The sequence below is a fragment of the Phoenix dactylifera genome, unplaced genomic scaffold, assembly GCF_009389715.1.
Source record: "Phoenix dactylifera cultivar Barhee BC4 unplaced genomic scaffold, palm_55x_up_171113_PBpolish2nd_filt_p 000511F, whole genome shotgun sequence".
Taxonomy (NCBI): domain Eukaryota; kingdom Viridiplantae; phylum Streptophyta; class Magnoliopsida; order Arecales; family Arecaceae; genus Phoenix; species Phoenix dactylifera.
Genome location: NW_024067925.1, coordinates 215,737 through 222,229, shown reverse-complemented (window position 1 = coordinate 222,229; position 6,493 = coordinate 215,737).

Genomic DNA, 6,493 nt, shown 5'->3' with positions numbered 1-6,493 from the left:
ATCAGAGCCAATTAAGATAATTTCAGAGCAGAACACATTGAATGTGATTTCAAGAAGTTTTCTAATTTGATACCACAGATAGTTTTCTAATCAAGTGTGGGTGGAATCTCTCTTAGGTTAATTCAAGAAGTACCACAAATGATATTCAATGAAAACACGAGTGGAAATCTAACCTCTCTTCAATAATAAGTATGAAAGCTTGTTCAATTAAGACCTTTTGCCCAATCTATTAAGTATTTTATCAAACATGAGAGCAATTTTGATTAATTTTCAGAGTAAAAGATCAAAACTTATATATGTGAAAGACATATCATCATGTTGGATCATTAATTCTTAATGACTTCAAAGTTTCTTTATAATAATAAGTGCATTTGAGCACAAATACCAAATTATGAAATCATGCAATTTGTGATACATCTTAGAGCTCTTTGAAAGACTTTCTTTTATTCCTTTTAGAAAATAAGCACAATTTGATGCATAAAAAAAAATATGAGTTGACACATAGTTTAAGTTCTAGAGATTAAGTCAATTAGGACTCATTGGTGAATATCAAAATAGATTTTCTAAAGATACTCAAGAAAATTTTACACGTTATTCTCCCCCTTTTTTTTTTATTAAGTTAGAGGCTCTTAAGATCAACTTGCAATTTGGTTCATGATTTATGCATAGGATATACTAGCCAAAATAACTAGTCTCAAGGTGTATCGTAAAAATTTTCAGATTTAAATTTCGGATGATACACGTTGGAGAGCATTAGGATCACTTTTCATTTAGTATTCTTCCTCTCTCCTTTAGTTATAGATATATGCGATTAAGTTCCATAAGACCTCTCCTTCTGAAATTTTGTTTCTCCCCCTCAATTGATCATTCCATTTAAGAGTTTAAAATTTGAAGATAGAACTCATCTCAAGGTAATTAAAGCATGTTTTGCAATATCAGGAGGTTCATCAAAATCAATCCATAAAATTCAAGGTATGCATCAAATTGAAGTAATTTTAGGTTAAGATTATCTAAAGCTCCCCCTCAAAAGATGCATTCTTCTTAATCTTCTTTCCTTTTGTTGAATTTCAGATTTTAATGATAGACGTGTATAAAACTGAAACTTTATGATATCAAGAACGTAGAGTGATCTAGAATTATTCAAAATTTATAGCAATCACTCTTTTTAATCTTTCAAGAACAAATTATGCTTTCTCCTAATCTTAGAGAAAATATATGGAAATATTAATCAGAAAATGATTCATTTGAAGCTCAGTTTCTATTGATAAAATAATTTGAGTGAGGTGAAATATTTCTAGCTTTAGGATCATTCACTCTATTGATGGAAGTCTTTAATAATATAGGAGAGAAAAACCTATAGATGATCATTGAGGTATATATATATTTATAGAATTCAATTTCTTAATCACAGTTTTTCAGTTATGTATATATGAAGCTCAATAAATTTTTAAATATTAAAATAAGGTCATATATTTTAGAAATATTTACTTGCATTCAAGATCAACGTGAGACATATCATTTGGATCAATATTAGTATACTTTGAAGATAAGAAATGATATGTTTCAGATGCGTATCGGAGCAATCAAAATAAATTCTTTTTTTTTTTTTTTTTTTACACTAACATTTTATTTAGTAATCATGTGGAGTTTAAGCTTTTAAGCTTTTATACAAAATTAGATTCTGACTTTCATAAAGATTTTCAATAGAGGCTTTTTAAATCATAGTTTGAGATATGTATCTTTCACATTGTGGCTCATCTTAAATTATTACGATTGAAAAATACATATTTCAATAATATTAAAGCACTTTTAGAATCTTTGTGTTTAATCTTGAGTTTCGATACAAAATAAGGATGTTTTAACAAGTATTAGGTCATTATGTATCAAAGTTAGGCAACTAGAAAGATAGATCAAAATCAATTTATTTTCCCTAAATAGAGATACTCTTCTCTTCTCCTTTTTACAAATTTATTTAACTTTCAGATTTTAGAGATGATGACAAGTCTGAAATTTCTTTTCAATAGAACCGAACACAAGATGTTATGTAGCAATTCGAACATTCAAACAAATTGTCCAAGGATGAAGCATTACAAAACATTGAGAACCAATAAATCAAGACATCATACCATATGCAAAATAAATCATGTGTTAAATCATGCATTAAAATATTAAGAACAAGCATGTCAAGGATCCAAATCAATATTTCTCAAATAAACTCCCCCTATTTAAATATAATCTTGCAATGATTTTATTCTTAAATTGTGTTTTCAAGTGATTTTAAAACAAATGACTTGATCCTTCTTATATACTTTCATTAACTTTGTCTTTCATTTTTACTTTCTTATGCTCTATACTCTATTTGCTCCCTATCCGGTGGAGTTGGGAAGGGGCACGAGGTACTACCACTAGCCTCCCTCTTGTGCCGTCCCTAATATGCCCTACACCGAATAGTTGGGTCAAATAGTGCCGGGTACTACCACTAGCCTCCCCATTGGCACCATCCCTATGATGAGCAATATAGAAAATTTATAAATTTCACTTCAAACTCTCCCTGTTTAAGTATAATTAATTACGAATTTTATCCCTTCCAAATGTTCCGAATATATTATGCTTGTTTTGCTTTTCCTTAAGATTGGAGTATTTGCCTTTGCTTAGATTTTACATCTCTTGAATAATATCCATTTTCTTTTCTTTATCTCTCTCTCTTTTTGTTATTCTCAAGTAATTTACATGAAAGAGCAGAATAAAGAAATAATCTTATGTATCATATAGATGTATATCATGCAAACAACATTTTCATTGTGCTCAAGGATTCATAACTTCTCACAAGTTATTTCAAATCAAAATTTTAAGCATAAACTTGTGTATTTCATGGTTATGACATAGGCAAAGATATATTATAGTTTGGGCAAACCATGAAACAATTTCTAAAAGTATAAGTCAATCAATATATGTATATATAAACATGATATCAAAAATTAATAATTAAAGACCTTAATCATGCCATAATAAGATTTAAGTTATTGACTTTGCTCAATTAATTTATGAGAGAAGTATCTAGAATTACCAATTCATTCTGCATTCTTCAGTCAAATACCTACTAGATGTCTTATGTATGAACTTTTGGCTGAAGAAGGTCCTCTCTCTTGTTTGCATGTGAATGTTTATTGTATCTTACATGGAGATATCCTTCAAGTTGAGATCTCTCTTTTTCTTGCTCAAGGATCCTGCATTATTAACAAGCTCCTTTTCTTTCTTGAAGGAGAGTCATTAGTTTCTTCAAGATACAAAACATTCATCCAACATATATTTTTTTTTTAACTAGATGACTCAAAATAAGATATGACAAAAAAAAAACTTGTATGTTGAGTCACTTTACTCAAGAGATTGCCTAAATATAAGCAAGCACATATCTCTTGAACTAAAGAGATAGTTTCATTAACAAAGATAGTTCAAGGACAAGCATGTGAGGCAATAGAAAGATTTATCAAGGTCAAATCAATTTCTTCTTTCCAAAATTATTTTAGTTTAAATTCTATTTGCTTAATATAATTATCACTATGATATGTTAGCTAAGTTTTAGTCAACTTTATCTTAAACAGTTGTTTCTTTCAAAAATTCAGATTATGATTTATTTGTTAAAAATAAGAATCATTAAAGTTGGATTGAAGTCTTGCACAAGGTCACATAATGAGCATACATTTGGTCCATTAGCTGTATGATAAACTAATCATGCTTCAATACAGCTTTAAACAATAGATCAACTTTGCTCATCCTTTTAAAATTCTACAAGATGGGGTCATAGATATACCTTCTTCATGCCAATCTTCTATAAGAGTTTTCTTGTGGACTATCATTGGTCAATGAAGATCCCCTTTCTTGTTTGTCTTAATTTGGAGTTTGAGAGAAGATGTTAATTCATTCATCACACATATTTCAAACTCACCTTACATGAGCTAAGTAAAAACTTCATATAACTCTTCATTAGTAGAACCAAAAATGATGTCATCAATGCATACTTTGAGCAAATAAATTATTACAAATTCTTCTTTTTGATGCATAGATTTATCACTATTGCTTTCTATCAAAAAGTTTACTTAAGCTTTTATATATTAGGTTTTTGATGCTTGTATCAAATCTCATATTGCTTTATCACACATGTAATGTGTATTTTTAAGTATGGTGGTTATTTTACATAGATCTCCTTTTTAATGAAATAACCACACAAGAGTGTGTTCTACACATTCATTTGATAGAATATAACGCTCATAAAGCAAATAAATGATAATGGTGATTTTTACTTCTAATTATGCATGAATCTTATCAAGATCTATCTTTTCTTGATTTAGTCTTTTGATAGTCAACAATTTTTCTTCGTCAAGAGCATATCTGAAAAATCCAATTTTGGTTCTAATTATTAACAAGTTTTTCAGATTGTTATATGTAAAAGATTAACCATATGCATATATATAATTTGTTTTTAGTATTTTGATAATAAATCATTAGTCTCATAAAGAATAAAGTGAGTTGATACTTCTACAACTAGAAGTTTTCATGAATGTTCTATATGCATTGCTTGATGAATGATATCCAAGGATAGAAATATCTTTATCAGATTTGGCATTATTTTTACAAGAACTTATCAAGCATAACATGTGCGACTGAAAAATATGAAGGATATTCAATGGTTCATTCCATTTTTCAGAAGATCAAAATTTTCATCAACAATAGATTTAATAGAAATCATATGTATGACAAGCAGTGATGATAGTCCTTTTAAAAATAGATGACTATCATACATAATTGTCCTTTTCATTTCTTCAAGAATTCTATTAACTCTATTTTACTTATAGTGTCCTTGGTGCTGAAATCTTTGGATTTAATATTATTTTCTGTATAACCTTAATCAGGATTTTGGTTTTCAACACTGTGCCATGATACTCTCTATCTTCACAGTTTGGAAACCTTTATCATTTGAAACACTTTTACAAGATTTAGTAAATACAGAAAAATACTTCAGTTTTATTTTTCCAAAAATAAATCCAATGTAAGCTTTTGAAAACTTAGAGATGGAAACAACATCTTTAGATTTAGAAATGATTTTTGTTTGTTTCCTTAGTTAACATGCATAGTAGATTTTGACCTTTCCGAAGATAATCTAAGTAAGGTAATGGCAAGGTCTTTTGAGATTAAGTACATACTAGCATGAGTTGATTTTATATGCCAAAGATGGTTTCTTGAATCTTGGTACTTTTAGTGCATATATTCAAAAGCATACCAAGTACACATTATCATATCTATGATCAATAAATAATAATGCCACGGATAATAATTCTTAATCAAGCATATAGAGAATTCATAGAGTTATCTTTAATAAATTAATCATTTAGCAACTTTATCCAATGATGAGTAAAGTATCTTATAATATGTAGTGATTTGATTATATTTCCAAAAGTATTTTCTATATCACAAAATTAATCAATACTAGCAATTCATATCAAATATTAAATCAAAAACAATGATGAGATGCAAGGATTGTTGATTTCATTATTTTTGTTAATAATCTTTTAAGTTTCTTTATGTTCCATGGATACCTTGGCACACCTATGTGTACATCCTTATTTTCTCATTTTGGGTATCCAAACTTGCTTGGGTCCTTGAGAGTTAGGACATATGGTTCCTTTTGGAACCCATATCCGTTTAATAGTAATAACTTTACCATTTGATTTGATTGTGTTAGAACGATAGGTAAAGTTGTCATGCCTATTCTTTTCATGTTTGAAATAAGTTATCTTATTTAATGGTTTGCTTGGTGAATTGATAACCTTCTTCTCTAGAGATTTATGGCTAAGTGAAGGAGTCAAGCTAAATTTTGATTTATCAAAGTCAGCATATTGGCTTTCAAACATCATCTTTAATCGTTCTGAACTTACGGTGAATTTGTTAATAAAAGACTTTAATTGATTAATTTCTTTACTTAAGTTTTGATTTTCCTTAATTAAGCTATGATTCTTCTGAATCAATTCTTCTGAAAATGACCTTAAGCTTTCATTTTCAGAATTTAGTTTATCTTGTATTTCATCATTAGAATTTCTTTCTTTTGAAATTTCCAAATTTAGCTTTTTAAGATTTTTATTTTTCATAGCTAATTTTCTACATTCACCATACAACTCATGAAAAGCATTTAAAAGTTCATCATAAGAAAATTCTTCATGAGATTCGTTTGGTTTAAAATTAGATTCAGATTTTACTTTTTCTTCTAATGCCATAAAACATAAATTAGTTACCTCTTGTAGTTCATTGTTGCTCCTAACTTTCAATTCCTTGTCTGAATTTCTCTTGGTCAAGGCTTTCTTGCGTTTTACCTCTTTCTTCCTTTCTTCTTGCTTCCTCTTCTTCTTTGTCTTTAGGAAGCTGATTTGCCTTGGAGTCGACTCGGACCTTATTGGAGTCGACTCGGTTAACTTGAGGGTCGACTCTGAAATACTTGGGA